General features: G+C 36.4%; 1 pseudogene; it reads left to right on the top strand.

Moving 5' to 3' along the window:
• Window positions 1–1960: 1960 nt before the first annotated feature.
• Window positions 1961–17352, top strand: LOC104242864 (G-type lectin S-receptor-like serine/threonine-protein kinase At4g27290; annotated as a pseudogene).
• The last annotated feature ends 8390 nt before the right edge of the window (window positions 17353–25742 follow it).

Here is a 25742-nt window from a genome sequence, read left to right as displayed (position 1 = left end):
TCTGTATTTGGAAAAATTGAGTTTACATATTAAAGTGATTGGAAGATGACGTGTCATGACACGTAGACTGGTCAAAGAGTTATGATTGGCAAAGAGGCACGAGTTGCAACAGATACAAGCAGAGGCATAAGGGGAGGCACGAGCGGATACTCAAAAGATTTAACACACGTACCTATTTAAGTCCAAGAATCAAGGAGAATGAATCTGATAGCACAAGAAAGTACAAATACAGTATTTAATGAGCATTAAATACTAAAAATGTTAGAGGATCTGTATTAAAATACAATGATTATGTAACGTAGCATTTAATGTCTTTAATTGTCTATAATTGCCTTATTATGATAAAGGCAAAATACATATTTCCAAGATAGCTATAAAAGGGAAAAAATGGGTCAATTGTAAGGACACGAAATACAATCTAAATACATTGGTTTACTTTGTTATCTTATTGTTGGCAAAAATCACTTTCCTTTATTCATTCTTTGATTATCAGTAACCCGAGTTTTCTAAATTAAGGCTTTAACCGAAATTTCACTTTTTGGTTAAACAATGATATCAAATAAAAATATAGGAGTAAATATTAACTTGAATATATTGACTGAGATGATTGAGTACTTTTGTGGGACATAATATTTTCCTTTATAGAGTTAGCTAAATAGGATCAACGATCATTATTTTTCTTAAAATTTTATTTTTCTATTTTTAATATAATTTTTAAAAAAAATATACTCATTGAAATAGGATACACGCGCAACACGTTGTACCCTAAGACTAGTTATAATAAATATCTAATAGAATTATTTAAGTTTCTTTACTATTTCATTGTGTATTTTAGTGGATTGAAAATATATAGTATATTTTGCGGTTTGAAGATTGAGAATGATTGTATAATATAGTGCTTTGAATGCTTTTCATAGTCTTTGCTTTTTGGTGAGTTTGTTTATGTCAGTTCACTATATACTAACTATAGTAGAATTCTTCATACTTGTAAGTGCGTGGATACTTTGAAAGCTAAAAGTTCATGTTTGTAGTATTAAAAATTATGTTGGATACTTTGAAACAAATGTTTCAAAAAGACACCGCTAATGTATATTTATTTTAAGAAGGTATATATCTCTTTAATGTTGGGTTAAGAAGGCGCTAAGCAAGTACTCTTGCTCCTTTTCCCTTTTTTTTTTCTTTCTAAATACCTTCCATTTATTTAGAAAATTTATTTGTGTAAATACATACAGATATGAAATTTTTATCTCTTGTATGTCAACTATATTTATAAGATAACATTTGGAAAATTTATTGTTGTTTTTTACAATCGCGCGGAACACGGCATATTTATTAGTTTTAGTTTATATATGAGGGTATTGGATCGAGTAGGTTAGGTCATTCCTATTTTAATTGAATTATTATTTATTAGACTGAAACAAAAAATAAAAAATCGTGTCACTATAATTTTTGTGAGTTAGTAAAAATTTTATAATTTTCGTGTGAGAAAATATATAATTGTCAGTTGGTGTGGTCATGGTAATCCTTAGCCTAAGAAAAAATGAATACTTTTGAAATTTATAGTCCAAAACATATCAAAAAGGGGTCCAGAGTATTTGTGGGGTTATAAAAACTTTTTATTAAGGGTAAAATTGTAAGTTTAAGTTAAATTGTTACCAATTTTAGAAATAGGACATTTTTCTGAAACAGACCAAAAGGTAAATAGGTTCACGTAAACTGGAACAGAGGCGACATACAGTACTCTGTAGTAAAATGAACTGTTAGGTTACTGGATGTGGTTCAGAGTTGCTAGTTGCTACGCCCTGGATGTGACACGAACAAGAATCATTCATTGGATTTGGAAGCATGAAGGCATTACTAAGGGAACATTTTTACATATTCTTGCTCATCTACTTGTTGTATTCCATCCACCAGAGTTTTGGCGCTACAGATTATATAACTACAACCCATTTTCTGAAAGATGGCGATGCCAATTGCCAATGTTACTTCAGCTGGTGGAACCTTTGAAATGGGGCTCTTCAGTCCAGGTAATTCTAAGCTTCGTTATGTTGGTATTTGGTACAAGAATATATCTGTTAGGACAGTGGTGTGGGTTGCCAACAGGGAAGCTCCTTTGACCAGTGGATCAGGTATCCTTAAGGTCATTGAGCCAGGTCTTCTTGTCCTTCTTAATGGCACTGACAAAGTTGTATGGTCAACTAATACCTCTAGATCTGTGCAGAATCCCATTGCACAGTTGTTGGATTCTGGAAATCTTATTGTGAAAGAAGCTGGTGATAATAACCCCAGTAATTTCCTCTGGCAGAGTTTTGATCACCCGACTGATACACTATTACCAGGCATGAAGCTTGGTTGGAATTTTGTAACTGGTCGAGAGGTGTACTTGTCATCGTGGAAGAACGAGGAGGATCCAGCTCCTGGCGATTTTACCTATCACTGTGATCCTTCTGGTTATCCACAGAACGTGATCCTGAAAAAGGGCACAGATGTTGTATATCGCTCTGAACCATGGAATGGTCGCCGTTTTAGTGGGGCACCAAACTCTAGAGAAGGTACTTTCTATACATTTGGAGTATTTTCTAGCAAGATAGAGGTGTATTTTACATATAAGCTCCTATATTCAGTTATCGCGAGATTGATAATAAGTCAGAATGGTGTCATACAGTTTTGGACTTGGGGTGACCGACAACAGGGCTGGGTCCCTTTTGTCTTAATGCCCTCAGAAAACTGTGATGATTACAAGTTGTGTGGTGCATATGGTAGCTGCAACAGTCAAGATTCTCCTGTATGTGGTTGCTTAGACAAATTTGTGCCAAAAGATACTGAAGATTGGCGGAAGACAGACTGGTCAGGTGGCTGCGTCCGGAGAACTGCACTAAACTGCCTCCAAGGAGACGTATTTTTGAAGTATTCACATATCAAATTGCCAGACACACGGAACTCCTGGTGCAATGTGACTATGACACTAGAAGAATGCAAGAATATCTGCTCTAAAAATTGCTCTTGTATGGCTTACTCAAATCTTGACATACGAAATGGAGGAAGTGGATGCTTATTGTGGTTCGAGAATCTGCTTGACATTCGGCAGGTACCCAATGAAGAGCAAGATATATACATCAGAATGGCTGGTTCTGAATCAGGTAGGTTTATTGCTGAGTCCGAGTTGCCAGTGATTTCTGATTTATTATACCTGAAGATGAAAAAAGAACTTATGGTTGCAGGTACTTTTAACAAAGCAGACCTTAACTTCAAGTTCGAACTTGTCCTACGCTTGTAAACATCTACTAGTGATATATTAACTGCCAAGTCCTGCTTGGCCGGTATATAGGTGGGAACTAACAAATTCATTAGAAGACAAATGTTACTACTTTAGTGAAATTGATCTGAATTATAAGTTGAATCTCTAAGCATAATGACTGGTTAGACCTCAGTCACTTCCCTGTAAGTAATTGATAGGCACAAAAGTTTTCTACAGACCTAGCAGTTCATATATAGCATCCATCAAGGTAAAAATCTCACTCGCAAGTTGAGAAATTAGATATGACATGCAGTACTACAAAGGCTAGCAAGGTCGTTATAGCTCAATATCAATTATCAACTCCACTAAGGATTGGAGAGACCAAAAAAAAGGCTACGCCCGTGCACTAAGTTCCCGCTATGCGTGGGGTCCGGGGAAGGGCCGGACCACAAGCGTCTATTGTACACAGTCTTATCCTGCATTTTTGCAAGAGGCTGTTTCCACGGCTTGAACCCATGACCTTCTGGTCACATGACAGCATAATTACCAGTTATGCCAAGGCTCCTAAAGAGCCAGAAAGTGAAATTTATTATTTTAATTTGCTGGTTACTTGCAGGTAGTGTACAGCAATCGGATGGAAAGGAAGGAAATGTACTTTTCTGGATTCTTCCATTATCTGTTGGTGTGACTCTGGTAATCCTTAGCCTGCTGGTCTGATACAGAAGAAGGAAGAACGCTTTACAACTCAAAAAGAAAGGTAAGCTGGATAAGCCCTTTTTTGTCCCGTCTGAGCAAAGTAGAGGAATAGAATAAATGTGAAAACAACTACCTATCTTTTTTGTCTGGTGTTTGCAGAACTCACATAATTTTCTTTTGGCAGGAAGATGGGGATGCAGTGGCAGCTATAAGATAGATTACAACAGGAGTAATTGTGCTGAAGAATTTGAGATACCACTGTTTGACTTATCTATGATAGCCAAGGCTACTAATAACTTTTCAATGGACAAAAAGATTGGAGAGTGCGGTTTTGGACCTGTTTATAAGGTATAAAAACTTGAGGCCTGGTGCAGTTTTGTACAAGAAAAACACCCAATTAGGTATTGAAAATATTAACATGCAGAGATTGTGATGTTTAGGGCACACTTGAAGGACAGGAAATAGCTGTCAAACGGCTGTCTAGAACTTCAACACAAGGAGAAACCGAGTTCAAGAATGAAGTTTTATATATCGCAAAACTTCAACATAGGAATCTGGTGAAGATTCTTGGCTGCTGCATTGAAGGGGAAGAAAAAATGTTGATCTATGAGTACTTGCCAAACGGGAGTCTTGATTCATTTATATTTGGTACAACTTCTCCATCCAATATTGTGCATATTGATTAATAATTGCACTACAATGAACTGGTATCTTTAGGAGTACTTCAATAATCTTCTTCCAATCATGAAAACACAATGAAGCAAGACAAAAACATGTAAGAAAAGAACTAGGAAGTCAGCTGCATAAGAGCGTAATCTATATATAAATATAAAGGAGGGACTAAGAGTGATGACTTGGCACCTCTCTTTGGCCAAGAAACACATTTCTCTTTTTTCTCCTTTTTTGGATTTTTCCCTTATTCTTCTTTTCCCTTCAATTATTACTTATGTAGTAAAAAGCCCCAAAAAATCTAGTTAAAACAATAACCGTGTGTCATTCAAAAGTTACGACCATTTCCGAAGAATCATCAATACATTAAAAGCCCAAGAGTCTCCCTAGGTTAAAAGGCACAAAACTACAATTCATTGTACATCAACTCTCGGTGAAAAATATTTTACAGAAACTCCTCTACCAAAAGTGAGGCGGTATTCACGAAGCTATTGAGCAAATTTTCTGCCTAAGAGCATGGATATTTTGATCGTGAGTCTTAACTAATGCCGCTCAAGTCTGCTTAGGATATTGCAGTTGTGGAACTGTCCCTTATGCATCCTATACGAATGGACTATCTCGCAATTTCTCAGTATTTTACAATAAAATTTTGAATTATCCCAGTTGTGATTTTGATCGCCCCTTATGCATCCTATACGAATGGACTATCTCGCAATTTCTCAGTATTTTACAATAAAATTTTGAATTATCCCAGTTGTGATTTTAATCGCCAAAAAGGTCAGAGAAAATTTCATTATTCTTTGTTTTAATTTGAATCTTTAAACGCAATTTAATAATTTTCTTCTTTATAGGTTTCTAATTATGGATGTATAAGTCTATATATAAATATAAAAGAGGGACAAAGAGTGATGACTTGGCACCTCTCTTTGGCCAAGAAACACATTTCTCTTTTTTCTCCTTTTTTTGGATTTTTCCCTTATTCTTCTCTTCCCTTCAATTATTACTTATGTAGTAAAAAGCCCCAAAAAATTTAGTTAAAACAATAACCGTGTGCCATTCAAAAGTCACGACCATTTCCGAAGAACATCAATACATTAAAAGCCCAAGAATCTCCCTAGGTTAAAAGGCACAAAAATACAATTCATTGTACATCAACTCTCGGTGAAAAATATTTTACAGAAACTCCTCTACCAAAAGTGAGGCGATATTCACGAAGCTATTGAGCAAATTTTCTGCCTAAGAGCATGGATATTTTGATCGTGAGTCTTAACTAATGCCGCTCAAGTCTGCTTAGGATATTGCAGTTGTGGAACTGTCCCTTATGTATCCTATACAAATGGACTATCTCGCAATTTCTCAGTATTTTACAATAAAATTTTGAATTATCCCAGTTGTGATTTTAATCGCCCCTTATGCATCCTATACGAATGGACTATCTCGCAATTTCTCAGTATTTTACAATAAAATTTTGAATTATCCCAGTTGTGATTTTAATCGCCAAAAAGGTCAGAGAAAATTTCATTATTCTTTGTTTTAATTTGAATCTATATACGCAATTTAATAATTTTCTTCTTTATAGGTTTCTAATTATGGCTGTATAAATCTATATATAAATATAAAGGAGGGACTAAGAGTGATGACTTGGAACCTCTCTTTGGCCAAGAAACACATTTCTCTTTTTTCTCCTTTTTTTGGATTTTTCCCTTATTCTTCTCTTCCCTTCAATTATTACTTATGTAGTAAAAAGCCCCAAAAAATTTAGTTAAAACAATAACCGTGTGCCATTCAAAAGTCACGACCATTTCCGAAGAACATCAATACATTAAAAGCCCAAGAGTCTCCCTAGGTTAAAAGGCACAAAACTACAATTCATTGTACATCAACTCTCGGTGAAAAATATTTTACAGAAACTCCTCTACCAAAAGTGAGGCGGTATTCACGAAGCTATTGAGCAAATTTTATGCCTAAGAGCATGGATATTTTGATCGTGAGTCTTAACTAATGCCGCTCAAGTCTGCTTAGGATATTGCAGTTGTGGAACTGTCCCTTATGCATCCTATACGAATGGACTATCTCGCAATTTCTCAGTATTTTACAATAGAATTTTGAATTATCCCAGTTGTGATTTTAATCGCCCCATATGCATCCTATACGAATGGACTATCTCGCAATTTCTCAGCATTTTACAATAAAATTTTGAATTATCCCAGTTGTGATTTTAATCGCCAAAAAGGTCAGAGAAAATTTCATTATTCTTTGTTTTAATTTGAATCTTTAAACGCAATTTAATAATTTTCTTCTTTATAGGTTTCTAATTATGGCTGTATAAATCTATATATAAATATATAGGAGGGACTAAGAGTGATGACTTGGCACCTCTCTTTGGCCAAGAAACACATTTCTCTTTTTTCTCCTTTTTTTGGATTTTTCCCTTATTCTTCTCTTCCCTTCAATTATTACTTATGTAGTAAAAAGCCCCAAAAAATTTAGTTAAAACAATAACCGTGTGCCATTCAAAAGTCACGACCGTTTCCGAAGAATCATCAATACATTAAAAGCCCAAGAGTCTCCCTAGGTTAAAAGGCACAAAACTACAATTCATTGTATATCAACTCTCGGTGAAAAATATTTTACAGAAACTCCTCTACCAAAAGTGAGGCGGTATTCACGAAGCTATTGAGCAAATTTTCTGCCTAAGAGCATGGATATTTTGATCGTGAGTCTTAACTAATGCCGTTTGCAAGTCTGCTTAGGATATTGCAGTTGTGGAACTGTCCCTTATGCATCCTATACGAATGGACTATCTCGCAATTTCTCAGTATTTTACAATAAAATTTTGAATTATCCCAGTTGTGATTTTAATCGCCCCTTATGCATCCTATACGAATGGACTATCTCGCAATTTCTCAGCATTTTACAATAAAATTTTGAATTATCCCAATTGTGATTTTAATCGCCAAAAAGGTCAGAGAAAATTTCATTATTTTTTGTTTTAGTTTGAACCTTTAAACACAATTTAATAATTTCCTTCTTTATAGGTTTCTAATTATGGTTGTATAAATTATGTAAACGTCCACTAACAGAGTAGATAACACGTGGACAATAGAACTTCTTTGCGATAATCTCATTTGATCGCCATGGTAAAAAAAATCTCATTGCTTTAATTAAGATCTTTACCAATTCTAAATCCTCCAAGAATTGTAAGCTTTCATTCATTATAAAGGTCTATTGTTATGCAAAATTATTCCGATCACCAAATTAAATCACTTTTTGCTGGTGCTAAACAAAAGATCATTGGTGATAACCTATTGATTGATGTATGACATTCTTCAGATGGCATTATCAAGTCTTTCAGAGGTACTTAAGATAATTGGTGAGAATGAGTTCTCCGATTAACAATACCCATATATAAAACATTAGGAGCATTGCATCATCTTTCTTTTTTGTTGGATTGGCAGGGTCTGAATTGTTTGAGCAGCTTTTTGGTATTAGTTTTTCATAATAAGTCTTCACATTTGTTTGTTCAGGATCATAACAAGGGAAGACTAGACTGCTTTTATTACCTCATTGCAGTATTACGCATTCTAAATTTGGGATATTTTCTTTCATGTAAGAAAGCGTTGGTATGTTATATCATTTATATATATATGCGTGATTTTTTTCAAGAATACAGTAAGTTTTATAGTCCGAAAAAATGATACTTCTCTTAGTTAATATTTCAAGTGCAATTTGTGGTTATGAATTGTAGATAATTTATTTTATTACATCAATATTATCTAAGAAATTCACGTATTTTCATTTGTTGCTTTAATGAAGATCCTTTACATATAAAAGAGGGTCATTAAAATCTGATGTGGTACCTCTCATCATTCAGAATACATATTTTCCTGTTTTCTCAGTTTTTGGGTTTTTACCCTATTTTCCTATTTATTTGCTATACTAAAAACCAAAAGTCACATATTAACTTCTATTAATTACGCTTGTCTCTTTAATTTTTTTTTCCGTTCTTTTTTGGCGACTTACCCTTCTCAAAACGTTTTCTGTATATTTTCTCCAACGTTTCATTGAAAAGGCACCGCACCTGTTAAAGAAACCAAAAAGTTACGTTTCATTGCCGCTGCAGCTTTGAGTTTAAGGTTTTGATGGGTTGGTAGGGTAGTCACTTTGCTGCTAAAGTTTCTATATCTTTGGAGTATAACATATTTATGTATATCTTCTAAATGCATTTTTATTTTATTATTTGGTGTTTTACTTTTTGCTCCTTATTCTTCTTCTTTTTTTAAATGACTGAGTTAATTGGGTCATAAAAAGAGTTGGATTAGCATTAGTTCAATTACTCTAACTAATTTTTTGTTAGCTTTTTATGAAGTTAATTTTTCATATGTGTTTTGTTGCGTTTTTAGTACTTTCTGTTAAAAATGGATTTAAAAATTGAGATTATGAATGATTTTAAAAGTTATGATGCAAACAAGACAGATTGTTGGGTCTATAGCCAGTTTTCTTCATCCTTGATGCTTCTAATATGTCAACAAATATATTCGCAGAGGCACCATTGCAAAGAGCAAACTCAATAGCAAATCAAGTACTTACATCATAAAAAGGTTAGAAGTGTTTACAATCACTTCAACTTTCGTACTATTTTTAGTTCGTCTATGTTCTTACTTCTTTTTATCTTGATTCTTGATATTGTTTGCTTATTTGAATTAGCAGGATTTTTATTTTTGAAGGTCCCACGAAACGTATCTATCTTTTTTTTCTTCTCAACTTTTACTTTTTCCTAATTTTCCCATTTATTTTTTTAAGCATCTTAATTATAAACCATCACTAGTAGAATCACCCGCGCTTCGCGCTACATATTAGTAAATTTACAAAGAGACCAACAGGCTAAATAATATAGTTATATCATTCTTTTTTTTAGTAGAAAAAAAAACACTTTTAAACAATATATATATTGGGTTAATTCACATGTTAGTTCATAAATTTATTCATTTAGAGCAAATACTTCTATGCAATGCTATATATAGTTTATTATACATTACCAAGGAAATTATTTATATAATTAAGAAAGATTTAAGGAGATTCAGAAAAATTAAAATTCCATAAATTTTATTTTAAAGCTACTCTACTAATTACACAAATAAAATTATTTAAATTTATTAGTTGTATATTAGAAAAGGAAATCGTATAAATGAAATACAAAGTTTTTATTAGCATCAAATAATCGTTAGGAAAGACTACCGCCTCTTGTCATTGCAACATATTTTAAAACTTTTTGATTTTAAATCATACACGTGGAGGGTACAAAGATTTCTAGAAAATAAGCAAACTATAAAATTGAGAATATAATATTATGATTGAGAAAAGCAAGAGTCCGAACTCTTATATTCTTTCTTGTAAACGCATATTGTACAAATAACTATAATTGCAAATGAAATTAAATTTTGAATCAAATCATCAATAGATTCTCGAGGGACAAAAATACAAGAGTGGTCAAATACTCTCTCACTCTCTCTCTTTGAGAGTGAACTCGAACCTTTAATTTTGTTATATACTAATATTTTAATTTTCATATTATTGCTAATTTTCTATCAGAAATTAGAAAATTATATATATGTATTAGTTATTTGTTAATTGAATTTTTGTTTATAAACTCAATTTAAAGTTAAAAATTAAAAACTGTATTATTCTAAACATGCATTTATTGAGATGCTTATTTTATTGAGCAAGTGCAACATTATATTAAAGAAAAGAAAAACACGTTAAAGAATAAAAATCAGAAAGTATTTGCATACCATTCAAGTTGAGAAAATATTAGTTACAAACTTAAAATAAGAAAATGAACTAAAACTAATCCTGTATAAATGCTATAATAAAAAAAAAATTAATTATTGCCTCACAGTAGTTGCTCATGCATTTTGCTAATTCTTAAAGCAGAATTACGACATGAAATTATGGAAAATGTATTCTATAATTACCAATGAATGAAATAAAATATTGTTAATTACCTTCAAAATGGACTGGATTGATGCTTGACTTTACAATTGAATCAGCGGCTAAAGGAAGTAAACTGAAGAATTGGCACTGGAAAACGAAAAGAAAGCCAAGTTGGGTTCACAGTTAGTAGTCTTCCATTTATTAAGAGACACTTCCCGACAGGCAACTGCTTTTAATTACTACATGTATATACTTTAACTTTGAAACGACGCACTCTTTCATTTCCCGGAAGGCATATAGCACCTAAACGTAAGCGGCAAAAATATGAAAGAAGTCAAAAATTTGAGAAATTAGAAAAATGTGTATTCTGGTTAAAGAAGCTGTCACATCACCGGATCAATGTCCCTCAATTATATATATATAGATTCCTCTTGATGAAAAGTTGGCCCCGTTTTATTTCTTCCTCTTTAAAAATTAATTCCTCTATGGTTGTTTCTCCTCTGTGTTCTATTGTTCATCTCTCTACATTTGTTTGAGAATCCACAAATATTATAGGTACTCTTTCGATCTTCTCTTTTTGGAAGTCAAGGTACTCCTTTTTTTCTTTTCGTGTTTAGTTGCCTTCAATATACTTCGCCTATTTTATTTCCACATGACTTTGAAATATTAATCATTACGAATATGCAATTAGTCCGTTTGTCATTTCAAGTCATAGTTGAAGATAAAGGCATTATTCGCTTAGCCGAGTAACAAACAACAGCATCATCAACTTAAAGAATATAATGGTATTGGACTACTACGATACTGCAAATTGCTCTCATAAACAGAGAATATGAATCTATGCAAATATTTAACTTTTTTGTTTCTTCCTTATTTTTTTTTTCATTTATTGTAAGTTTATGAACCTTATGGTATTCCTCCATGTTTACTTAGTTTGTAACTTTATGAACCTTATGGTATTCCTCCATGTTTCGTATAAAAATTCATATTTTTGCTTCATTAGGACCTTTACCCAAGGTTATTCCTTTCATCGCATATTTGGAGTAGTAATATCATTTGTTCTATAATAAGTTACTGTTTTCTAATTATCACAATGGTTATTTGGATACAGGAGGTGTCGCAAAATTCCTTACAATCCTAAAATTTTGGATGTTCCATGTATGAATTGTACATATGGATGCACCATCTAACTCTCTAAATAAGTTCTGGGTTAAGTTTTTCATATTTTAATTTTTGGTTATGTATTTTCATTTTAAATTTTAGCTGAGCAATATTTTATTTTCTATTGTTATTTTAAGCTTTAGTTTATTGTGTGTCAATGAAGAAATAGGAGGAGAAGAAAAAATTATTTAGCATGTTTAACTTGTAAGGATTTTTTTTTTTTGTTTAGTTGTATCCATGTTACAGCTGTAAAACTTCAGTTAAAACCGCTCTCAGTTTGGTTTGTAATATAAATTAAAGACAATTGGCCTTAAAGAATTTAGACCATCTAAATTTTACTTTTGCAATTATATTTAAAAAACGGTCTTCTTTAACTGACAGAATTAAATTTTTTATTTCCTTTTTGAACATCCTATTTGCAGTCTCTAATGGAAGGACGGATTTTAGGGAGAAACTGGTTATATCCGCTCGCACGCATTTAAGTTAGATAGAGAAATGATGTATCTTTTATTCATTTATGCAATAGATCGACTATTTAATTTTGACATTCTCAAAGGGCTACAGAAAAAGGCGAAAGCCAAAATGCCAATAATTAATCAAGAAGAGCGAAAGGTGATAGAGAAACAAAAGAAAACAAAATAGTTGTGCTAAGAGCTAGCTTAAAAGAAGAAAATAACTCGAGATCGAATGTAAAGTTTAGGTTAAATGAAGATATTAATTTAGCTTGGCTTTTTAAATGTAGATATTCTCCCTTAAGCACGACTTAACTACGACATTATGTAAGATTTCGGACAATGATTCCTAATCAATTAAACCAGATATAATTGATGATATTATTAAGATTTCAAACAACATTAACCAGATAAGATTAATTCAAGGATAAATGATAATACGATTTTCACACACACATATATACACACTATGTACTAAAGTTTGTTATTGAATAATTTTGTGTGGAAGTACAGGTTGTCGTAGTTTTAGTAACATTACTTTTGTTCCTTAGATATGCAGAGTGCCATAGTATTTTATAAATTCATGGTTATTTTTATGACCGCGCGAAGCGCGGGCTAATACACTAGTAGTGATATACTTTGCAGCCCAACCATATGATATTCTTTTTTCCAAATAGAGGATGTACTTTAGTTTTATGTTTTGGTACTTACTTTCTAGCGTATTAACGGGCCAACAAATATTTTGGCAGATGACACACAAAGCAGGGTACTAGACTGGCCTAAGCGCTTTCACATTATTAATAGTATAGCTCGGGGACTTATGTATCTGCATCAAGATTCTCAATTGACAATAATTCACAGAGACCTGAAAGCTAACAACATCTTGTTAGACAAAGATATGAATCCGAAGATATCAGACTTCGGATTAGCAAAAATATGCGAAGAGGATGACATTGGAGCCATGACAAACCGAGTTGTTGGAACATAGTAAGAATCTCTATTGAGTAGTTGGAAATTTGACCCTGAGATAAATTTTGATATAGTTAAAGTCATGTTTTTCAGCATTAGTAATTTTATTATTTTACGTACATCTTTATGCAGTGGGTACCGCTCACCAGAATATGCATTGCACGGGAAATACTCAGTAAAATCAGATGTATTTAGCTTTGGTATATTAGTACTGGAAATTGTGAGTGGGAAATGCAACAGAAGATTCTCTCATCCAGACCATAGCATCAATCTACTTGGACATGTAAAAATTTTAATTTGCTCTATTATATTTACCTGTTCGAGTTATCTACTAGTAAAGTATCTGGCAAAACTAGTGATACTAATAATCTTGAAACATGTACAGGCATGGAAACTCTATAAAGAAGGTAGGTCAATCGACCTACTTGATGAATGCCTAGGTGATTCTTGTTCGACAACTCAAGTGGTACGATCAATCTGCGTTGGTCTATTATGTGTCCAACAATGTCCTGAAGATCGCCCAAGTATAAGGCTGCTTGGTGGGCCGGGCCTGAACCGGACCGGACCGGGCCCGCGGTCCTAACGGGCCTGGTGGGTCTGGTGGGCCGGTCCTGGTGGTCCTGAGAAGCCCGTGACGGGCCGGTCTTGTACTATTAGCTCACGAGCCCGGGACCGTTTAGTCCGGGACCGTCAGACGGGCCTGGCGGGCCAAACGGCTATTTTTTTTTTAAAAAAAAAAAATTAAAATTCTCCAACGGCCATATTTAAAATCTAGCCATTTGGGCTGAAAATATGACCGTTTTTAAGTTTAAAAAATGGCCATTTGGCCCCCAAACTTTATATAATTACACTTTTCCCCATTTTTCAACTATAAATACCCCCTCATTCTTTCATTTTTATTCACCAATTCATCAATATCTCTCAATCTCTCTCAATCTCTCTACTACAATTACTTAATTTATTGTTGAAATTTCGTGAAAAATTGTGAAGTTGTTGAATTGAAGTTTTCAAGTGTTCAACGATTTTCAATTTTCAAGAAGTTGTTCGGCAATCCGGTAAACTCGTTTCAACTCTTACGTTTTAAGAATATATTTTTGTGTGGTTTAGTTTGCATAATTATAATTAATATGGCATTTACTTTGAAAAAAATGTTTGGTAAAGGAAAAGATAAAACCGGTGAAAGTAGTGGCCAACCAACTACCCTTCCCCCGGCTCCCCGACCTAGAAAAGATAAGCAAGTTGAAAGTAGTCGCCAACCTAGACGTCCTCCTCCTTCCGTAATTCTTGATAGTGATCACCCTTGTTTTCAATTTACCGATAGTGAATTTTATCATAATGTTGCACCAGGTGATAGATTAGATGATGAAATTATGAATGCTCTTTATCCTAATGAAACCATCTTAGAAAATAATGAGGAAAATGAGGATGATGATGAAACCCAAGCACCGGATTTAGATGATACACCTACTAGTCCTCTTAATAACCCAACTGATGCACCGGTCGACCCACCTGTAGAAACTCCTACTTTTAATAGAGAACCTGCTAAACGCCTAGAAACATCATTAGTTTGGAATTTTTTTACTCAAGTAAGAGAACAAAATAAGGCTAAGTGTAAAACTTGTGGGAAATTAATGGCGCATAAATATACTGGAGACCGTAGCGGCACGGGTAGTTTGACTAGGCACATAAAAACACACCCTAGAGATAAGGCTAGATTTTTTCAAATGAAAGCGCAGCTAGAGGGGACAAGTGTAGATTCTGCGGTTAACCCTAGTACAGGTTCAAATCTAGTTCAACCAGGAATTAACACTGTCACCGGAGGTATTTTATATTACGATCCAAATAGAGATCGTGAAGAATTAGCAAAGATGATTACTGTTATGTGCTTACCTTATACTTTTGCATCTAATCCTAATTGGGTTCATTATATTAGAAGAGTTTTTAATCCTACTTATAAAGGTTGGCCTCGCGCAACAGTTAAGAGTGATATTTATAAATTCAAACATGAATATGAACAATATTTGCGGTATTTATTTACTCATATACCTAATCAGATTTCTATTACTACTGGTATTGGTAGAAGTGGTAATGATTGTGATTATCTAACTGTTACAAGTCATTGGATAGATGAGGAATGAATAATGCAAAAACGCATAATTGCATATAGAATAATTAATTCGCATCACACGGGTAAGTTTATAACTAACACAGTTGCAAATATTTGTAGATATTTTTGCTTTAGCGATAAAATAATGGCAATTTCTATGGATAATGCTTCTAGTAACACTAGTGCTATAGGCATGCTTACAACAACACTAAATCCTGCATTTACTAATATTTTCCATGTTAGATGTATTTGTCATATTTATCATTTAATTGTCGGTGATGGTATGCGAATTTTAAACATAGAAATTGAAAAGGTTAGAATGGCTCTTAATTGGCTTTTTTATTCAAACCGTAGAAGTAGACTTAGAGAGTATTTTAAAAAATGTGATGAATATGGCCTTAGAGAAAGAAAGGTTCCTAAACCTTGCCCGACTAGATGGAATTGTATGTACGAAAGTTTAGTAGTTGCATATGAATATAGAAACCCAATTAATGCAACGTTTAATTCTCGGGTAGGTGGTGAGGATGATGATGAAATGCTTACTACTCAAGATTGGACGAATGTTAAAATTCTTTTAGATTTTTTAGAACATTTTCAAATTGCTACAAATGCATTTTCTGGGCAATATTATCCTACTATTTCAAACTGTTTAGTTTATATTGCAGCACTATCTGATTTGTTTGTTGAATTTGGTGAGGGTGGGGACATTTATGAACTTGCTATAAATGAAATGAAACAAAAGTTTAAAAAATATTTTTTTCCTATCCCTCCTATTTATGGTCTTGCTGCAATGTTAAATCCTACAATGAATTTTGTCACATCTTCCTTAGTTTTTTTCCTTCTAATGGTGGTATTAGTACCTTGTTGTGCTCATTCCATTGGGGGAAGGATGACTAAGAAAGATATGCCATTTTTGGTAATAAAATTTATTGCTTCTACCCTTGAATATCTTTTCGCAATATTTCTTTGTCTTTACTTAGAATTATTTATAAGCTACAATATATACATAACTACAAGAAAATATATAAGAGAATATATATACATAAGATACAATATATACTACAAGAAAATATATAAGAGAATATATATACATAAGATACAATATATATACTACAAGAAAATATATAAGAGAATATATATACATAAGATACAATATATACTACAAGAAAATATATAAGAGAATATATATACATAAGATACAATATATATACTACAAGAAAATATATAAGAGAATATATATACATAAGATACAATATATATACTACAAGAAAATATATAAGAGAATATATATACATAAGATACAATATATATACTACAAGAAAATATATAAGAGAATATATATACATAAGATACAATATATACTACAAGAAAATATATAAGAGAATATATATACATAAGATACAATATATATACTACAAGAAAATATATAAGAGAATATATATACATAAGATACAATATATATACTACAAGAAAATATATAAGAGAATATATATACATAAGATACAATATATACTACAAAAAAATATATAAGAGAATATATATACATAACATACAATATATACTACAAGAAAATATATAAGTAATAAGTTATAATATATATACATAAGATACAATATATATACTACAAGACAATATATTATGCATGACAATTTAGTGTTTTACTATTGTTTTGTTATTTTTCTTTTTCGTCAAGCACTTTAATAATTAGATCTACATATATACTACATATATATTTTTAATATAGCTATGATACTACAAAAATTGCCTTAAAAAAACCGCTAGGCCCGCAAAGTCCACGAGCCCGGCCCGTTAAGCTCAGGACCATATGGGCTTACGGGCCGGTTCCACCCGTTAAGCCCACGAAGCCCGGGACCTCCAGAACCCAGGCCCACGAAGCCCGGCCCGTTTAGCCTACGAAGGCCCGGGGCCGGCCCAGAATACAGCACTACCCAAGTATGTCTTCTGTTGTTGTGATGTTAAACAATGAAGGTGCATTGCCACAGGCTAAACATCCAGGTTTTTACATAGAAAGAAATGCAAAGGATGAGGAATTTTCTTCTAGCCAATATGCAAATGTAAATGTTACTATGAGTAAGACCCCCATCACAACATTAGATGCCAGATAGTTAACACGGATTCACTTGTTTGCGACAAGCAGGGGCGAAGTTACGTGCGACATTGACTGCCCTTTACCAAAAAATTATACAGTGTATAAGGTAAAATATTACTTGTTTTTCATAAAACATAGATTTTGAACAGCCTTGTATAGCCCACTAGCAAAGGATAATCAAAATTTGAATACCTGTATACGGGTGAAATCGGGAGGCCTGATTTCACGATCACTGTGTCTCTCCCTTAGCTTCAAAAAAAGGCTCGAAGACCCGGGGGCGCAACTCGAAGCTTCGACCTCGAAGGTTCTTCACACTCGACCTCGATGCAGCATGAGCCGATGGTTATTAAGGGTAAGCGGGAAGTTCCCTAGGCATGTGGTCCAAACTGACATCACCTGCAAGAATAGTACCAGTCTGCACCAGACTGCTAGGTAGTTGTGCCAGCTATCTTACTTTGTAATAATATATATGTACGATGAAGGGTTTCCCTTCTCCTATATAAAGGGGACCTTTACTGTTTTTTGGGATTCATTCCAACAACATTGAATATATTAGAACATTCTCTTTGCTCCCTAACCCATTCTCTCTTGACTCCATTATTTACATTTATTGCTTGCATTAACCATGTTCTAGTTATTGTTCTTCCGTTATTGCTCATTATTGGCTATAAAGAGTCGCCATCAAATTTGTCGTAGTTGTTAATCATCCATCGACTGCCCTTGGTCGTGCATCGATTATCCTCGGCAGGGCTTTCGACTCGACCTCGAGACCCCAAATTCGCAAGCTCGAGGCCCCGATTATTAGCCATTCGGTTTGATTACCACATTGTTTTCAAGCTATTATTTTGTTTCCAAGTCTTTTACTTAGCATCCATTTCCTAAAAACTAGTATAAAAAACATATCACATATTTTTAGAACCACAAAATCAAATCTAGTTGTTATTACCATTTTCGCGGTAAATAGTTTGGCGCCCACCGTGGGTCTAAAAATAATAGTGATTGTTTTCTTGCTAGTTTACTACATAACGCAAGTTACCTTTCACACTTTTTCTTGTCCAAGATCTTCGATTTCAGGTCAAAATGTCTAATCCAATAAACGCACCTGAAAATAACAGCCTTAAAGACTATAGAAAAGACGGTATGGTTATTCCAGGTATGGGTGTGCCACCGCAAAACCCTGAGAGTGCACCAAAACCGATTCCCAAGGGTACGACCTCGTGCAACGCCCAATACGTAATGTCGGTCCCCACATTAACAAGAGCACATGCCACAAAATTCAGTGAAAAGCTTAGAAAAATCCCACCCGGGAAAAAAGAGAGATTCCTCAGCATGTCGTTCATATGATCATGGGGGGACCGACATCCACCAAGGACCCGTGATCAAACGGATAAAAATGTTCGCTACAACAGAAGGGCCGATTGAGGCCGCATGACCAAAGACACCTTAGCATTCAACGAGGAAGATTTCGAAACCTTGACAAAACCACATAATGACGCACTGGTAATTTCATTTCTTTCAAGTAACATTCAAATTAAACGTGTACTCGTGGATCCAGGTAGCTCGGCCAACATAATCAGGTCAAGGGTAGTAGAACAACTTAGGTTGCTCGATCAGATCATACTCACCTCTCGGGTCCTCAACGGCTTCAACATGGCCGGCAAAGTAACGAAAGGGGAGATCACCCTCCCGATCGATATGTCCGGTATAGTTCAGAACACCAAATTCCATGTCATCGGCGGTGACATAAGGTACAACGCATTGCTTGGCAGGCCATGGATACACAATAGAGGGAAGTACCGTCAACTCTATATCAGATGATGAAGTTTCTAACAAAGGATGGTATAAAAATAGTATATGGAGAACAACATGTAACAAAAGAAATGTTTGTGGTCCACTGGGAGGCGTCAAATCCTATACACTCTACCTTGGAAGAGTCGGGAAGCGTACGGACCTCCGAGGGTGATAAAGAATATTTCCTCACTCCCCGAACCTTCGTTGCCCCTGAAGAATCGGATGCAACGAAATCAACAATAGAAGAGCTGGAGCAAGCTGTTTTGATCGAACATCTCCCAGATTGGAAGGTATACCTGGGAACGGGATTAACCCCCCGAACTTAGGAAAAAACTCATTCAATTTCTTATTCATAACATTGATTATTTCTCTTGGTCCCACTTAGATATGAAAGGGATCACACCGGAAATAACCACCCATCGACTAAGTGTCGACCATAGATTCAAACCAGTAAAGCAAAAAAGAAGACCCCAGTCCGAAGTAAAACACGCATTCATCAAGGACGAGGTAACAAAACTCCTTAAAATAGGGTCTATTAAAGAGGTAAATTATCTCAAATGGCTGGCCAATGTGGTGGTAGTTCCCGAAAAGGGAAATAAGTTGAGAATGTGCGTAGATTATAAAGACTTAAATAAGGCATGCCACAAGGATTTGTTCCCATTGCCTAACATCAATCGTTTGATCAATGTCGCGGCCGGCCACGAGACCCTCACCTTTCTCGACACCTACTCGGGGTATAATCACATTCAGATTAACCCCGGGGATAGGGAAAAGACTTCGTTCATCACAAAGTATGGTACTTGCTATTACAATGTAATGCCCTTCGGGCTAAAAAATGATGGAGCTACGTACCAACGCCTAGTTAATAAAATGTTCGAGCATCAAATAGGCAAATCCATGGAATTTTATATTGATGACATGCTATTTAAGTCGCTACGCGCAGTGGACCATTTGACTCGTTTGCAGGAAACATTCGACATCCTCAAAAGCTATAACATGAAGCTCAATCCCGAGAAATGTCCCTTCGGAGTGGGTTCGGGCAAATTCTTAGGCTTCATGATGTCAAACAGGGGGGTCGAGATCAACCCCGCCAAAATCAAGGCCATCGAAGAAATCACGGTGGTAAATAATGTAAAGGTCGTGCAACGGTTGATAGGGCGGATAGCGGCTCTGGGCAGATTCATATCAAGGTTATCAGACAGGAGTCATCATTTCTTCTCTTTACTCAAAAAGAAAAGCAACTTCGAATGTACTCCAGAATGCCAACGCGCCTTAGAGGAGTTGAAGTGATATCTGACTAGCCCACCTTTACTCCACACACCAAAAGAGGATGAAACGTTGTATTTATACCTGGTCGTATCCGAGATAGAGGTAAGCAGTGTGCTAGTTCGAGAAGAGTAATGTACGCAATTCCCTGTTTATTATGTAAGTCGGACCATAGGGGATACCGAAACCAGCTATCCGCACCTAGAAAAATTAGCTCTGGCATTAATAAACGCATTGCGAAAATTGAAACCTTATTTTCAATGCCATCGTATTTATGTTTTAACAACATATCCTCTCTGAAACATATTGCATAAACCCAAATTATCGAGCCGATTGGCCAAATGAGCCATCAAACTCGGCGGGTATTATATCGAGTATCAACCCTGAATGGCTATCAATTCCCAAATTCTAGCGGACTTCGTGGCCGATTTCTCGCCCTCTCTCGTGCCCTAGGTAGAAAAAGAACTTTTACTAAAAATGGGCACATCTTCTGGGGTGTGGACCCTGTTCACTGACGGCGCCTCGAACGTGAGAGGATCCGGGCTCGGTATAGTCCTGAGGCCGCCTACGGGCGGCATAATCAGGCAATCTATAAAAACTGCAAGATTGACTAACTACGAAGCCGAATGAGGCTATGATTGCAGATCTAGAATTGGCCAAAGGCCTAGGAGCTAAAATCGTCGAAGTAAGATGCGATTCGCTTTTGGTAGTATATCAGGTAAATGGGAGTTTCAAGGTCCGAGAAGAAAGGATGCAAAGATACTTGGACAAAATTCAAGTCACGTTACACCATTTCAAAGAATGGACTCTGGTCCACATACCTCGAGAGCAGAATAGCGAGGCCAATGCCCTCGCAAACCTGGGATCGTTTGTTGAAGAAGATGACCTACTCCCTGGGGCTGTTGTTCAGCTATCCAAATCAGTGGTCGAAGAAGGTCATGCCGAGATCAACTCCACTAGCCTGACATGGGATTGGAGAAATAAATACATCGACTATTTGAAAGATGGGAAAGTACCCACGGATCCAAAACAATAGAGGGCCCTGTGAACAAAGGCAACCCAATTCTCGCTCAACGAAAATGGGACTCTGTACAGAAGAACCTTTGATGGCCCCCTAGCAGTATGTCTGGGGCCGGGAAACATAGATTATGTACTTAGAGAAATCCACGAAGGCACCCGCAGAAACCATTCTGGTGCTGGTTCCTTAGCCTAAAAGATGATCAGGGCAGGCTACTATTGGGACAACATGGACAAAGACACCAAGGAATTCGTCCGAAAATGCGATAAATGCTAGGGATTTTCCCTTATGATTCACCAACCCGGTGAACAACTACATTCGGTCTTATTGTCGTGGTCGTTCATGAAATATGGGATGGACATTGCCGGACCTCTACCAATGCACCAGGTAAAGCTATATTCATTTTATTCATGGTTGACTATTTCTCAAAATGGGTGGAAGCGCAGGCCTTTGAAAAGATAAGAGAAAAAGAGTTATTACTATTATACTTCATTATTTTCAATTTATTAATTCTTTTTTTTGTGATACGAGATTTAAATAATATGAATTTTGGGAATTAGTTTAAAATGTATATTTTCTTCATATTGACTTGAGAAGTATTGCTACTTGTAGTATTTTTTGTATAGTTTTTAAATTTAGCTTCATCTGGGACCACATTATGTGTCGATTCGGGATTCCTTCCTAGATAACATGCGATAACGGGAAGCAGTTCATCAGAAGCAAAGTAACACAGTTCCTCGAGGATCACTAAATCAAGAGAATCCTGTCGACACCCTACCACCCATGCGCAAATGGTCAGGCCGAATCTACAAACAAAACCATCATTCAAAACTTAAAAAAGAAGTTGGAAAGCGCTAAGGGGAAGTGGAGAGAAATATTGCCTAAAGTGTTATGGGCATATCGAACAACTCCAAAATCAAGCACAGGAGAAACACCTTTCTCTCTAGTATATAGCGTCGAGGCTTTGATATCAGTGGAGGTTGGAGAGCCAAGCGCCAGATTCCGACACACCACCGAGAATTAGAACAATGAGGCCCTAACTATGGACCTCGAACTATTGGATGAAAAGCGAGAAGCTTTACTGGTCTGAATGGCCGCCCAAAAACAAAGGAACGAAAGGTATTATAACAGGAGATTAAAATCTCCAACATCTCGGGGTCAGGGACTTGGTCCTAAGGAAAGTCACTCTCAACACCCGAAACCCCAATGAAGGAAAGCTAGGCCAAAACTGGGAAGGACCATACTGCGTCCTTAGAGTAATCGGCAAAGGGTCGTACAAACTCGATATCATGGAAGGCGAACAACTTCCAAGCAATTGGAACATATCAATGATCAAACGATACTACTGCTAGGTGTCCGAAGGAAGACTCCAAAACACCCTCGGGCTCGAGCACCTTGGGTTCTTAAAAGCATGCGTTGTACTCTTTTCCCCGGGCTTTTATCCCGAAAAGGGTTTTTGCCGGCAAGGTTTTTAATGTGGAAACATCTATACACTACCTAAGGAAGACTCAGCAAGTATTCAAGGCTTCTCTTCAATCAACCTCGAATACTGGCGGGCGTCCCCACGGAAGGTCACCTCCTCGGATAAGCCAAGATGTGCTGAATAGGGTCTCGATAGGAAAACAATGTACCGGGCCAAACAGTCGAACAAACTGTGTCCGTATAGAATAACCGAGCCCTTGACAACAAAAATATGTATACTTGCACCAAGTAATCAAAGAATACTTCCCCCTCCACCAAAGCATTCCAAAGCATTACAAAACGGCTCCAGAGCCAAAAACGTCCCGAACACTCGGGGACTAACGTTAAACTCAAAATCGTATGACCCCCGGGTCGAAAACTTCAAACTCGTAAAGCCCTCAACGAGGCAACATCAAGTTTACAATAACGGCCCTAGGGCCAACTAAACATTCAATGACCCAGGGACTACCGAGGTCATAAGACCCCATATGGGCAATCTTGACCCCGTAAGACCCTTTTAAGGCAACACCAAAACTATAAGACCTCAAGCAAGGCATAAACCATACTTGTACCAAGTAACCAAAACTGTAAGACCTCAAAAGCATGTAAAAATTATAAGACCTTACAAAAAAGGTATTACCCCGACCTTAAATTTAAGGCTATATATTCGAACTTGTAAGATACCCTAAAAAGGCATACCCTTGATATATATGCCGAAACTACCTCACTCATGGACTGAAAGGCTCTGGCCAAACATAATGACTACGGTCACAAGGTTGTACCAACCTAACTAATGCGACTCGGGGATGCTCAACCATCGCTATAAAATCACAGGCCTTCAAATGCTTCGAAATTATTTTGAAAAGAACCGATTAAACAGGCTACCCTCGACATAGGCACAAGTGTTTCGACCATGTGAGCTCCAAACTATAGGCTTCAAAACATTCAGCTACCGAGCAAAACCTACCAAAAGTGCTCATTCGTCGCCACATAACACAATCGAGGCTCTCATCGAGCCGTCGAAGAGTTGGGCAAATGTAATCTCAAAAGGTCCTTAACGAGGAAAAAATAAAGCCTATAAAAGGTCGTACCGACCTAATGCGTAAGAGCCACTACCTCCAGCCCGTATGAAAGGTCGCACCGACCTAATGCATAAGAGCCTAAGGGGCAGCTCTAAATTCAAAAACTTAAGGGCCAATGAGCTCTAGTTGAAACCCGACTCGAAGACCGAGCCCAAAACAGTTAACTAAAAAAACCTAAGGGCAAACGCGTAAGAGCCACTGTCGCTAGCTTAAAATCAAAGGCCGCACCGACCCAATGTGTAAGAGCCACTATCGCCAACACTAAAATCAAAGGTCACACCGACCCAACGTGTAAGAGTCAAGACAAGTTTCTAGACCTGAGGGTAGGTAAACCCGCGCCGAGATCCCGACACGGGGATTGGGCCCCGAACGTTCGACCTTCGATGGTTACGAGTCGCTCAGCAATAGCAAAAACCCAAGGGTCTAACCAAAGGTCTAAGATTTCGGATCGATTATCAAAAAACATCAGACATTATTCCTAAAAGGCAAAGGAAAAGAGAAGTGATAAAAACGAAAAGCCTTCTATATAGATTGCTCACAAAGGTATGTTTACAAGGACTTTAAAACCCTTACTAGGAAGAAGCTAAACAGAACCATAATCTATCATCGGGCCTGAACCTTCGACGGCTCCACCGGAGGTTGTGCCCCAATGATTCCGGCCATGAACCTAGGACCTTCAATGGCCTCTTCCCCTCTGGGGATTCCTCCTTCATTCTCATCATCTCCTAAACCACTACTCAACGTACCTCCAGAAGCAAACATGGCAGCAACCTTCTTCTCTAGGGTTTTCACCCTCTCGAGCTCGATAGACAAATCAATGCCCCCCGCGTGCATATCCTCGAGAGTCTGCCTCCGAGATTCTAACTGAGCATGCTCCACGGCTCGAGTCAATTTCAGTTTGGCATCCTCGGGCACTCTCCCGACTTGAGCATTTATTACAACGTCATCCTCTTTGTGCAAGGATATAAGCGCCTCAGCTTTAGTTTTGATCCCGGATAGCGTAACAACTAACTTAGTATGGAGACCTCTATACTTGTCACTATCCTCCCCCGCATCATGAAGCTGGTGCCTGACTAAGGCCATCTTTTCCTAGAGGGTATCCCTCTTAGAAGTTATCTCTCTCACGTGCCGTTTGAGTTCGAGAATTTTGGAGTCTCTAGCTCGAAGCTCCTCCCTTAGTGGGGCATCTTTATTCTCAAATTACACGAATTAGATCAAAGATATCACCATGCTGAGATCTGGCAAACATTCAGACAAAAGCAAACGGAAACTAGGTAACTTGTTCAACAAGATGAGTCTTCTCACGCTCGTGACAAGTCATATCAGCTTGAAACCTCGCGAAGGTCTGATTATAAAACGCCCTAGCCTAGAGCCATGAAAGAGACAAGATAGAAAAACAAAGATCAGGACGACAGGTAGAATTTACAAAAACTACCTACTCACAAAGTTTGTTCATCTCTCTGAAGACGAGTGAGGCATCGAGCTCAGGAATTTTCTCAGAAGCAGCTAAAGGCCTTTCAAATGCATCTCTAACTCCGATGGGCACCCCCGCATCGGAAGGTTCTTTATTCTGGGCATCTTGCATTTCCTCAGGAGGTAAAGTCATTCCCGGAGGAGAATCACTCACGACAATAACACCAGCCGGATCAATCGGAGCCGTCTCTTGTCTCTGAAGGGCTTCAGAACTGGGTTCCTCCAAATCACTTACCAAATGTGTCTTAGCTCGAGGAATATTTTGTCCATCTGGCTCAGGGACATTACTCAATACATCTTCGATGGCCTCTTTAG

The sequence above is a fragment of the Nicotiana sylvestris genome, chromosome 7, assembly GCF_000393655.2.
Source record: "Nicotiana sylvestris chromosome 7, ASM39365v2, whole genome shotgun sequence".
NCBI classification, from domain to species: domain Eukaryota; kingdom Viridiplantae; phylum Streptophyta; class Magnoliopsida; order Solanales; family Solanaceae; genus Nicotiana; species Nicotiana sylvestris.
This window is presented reverse-complemented; position numbering and strand designations above follow the sequence as displayed.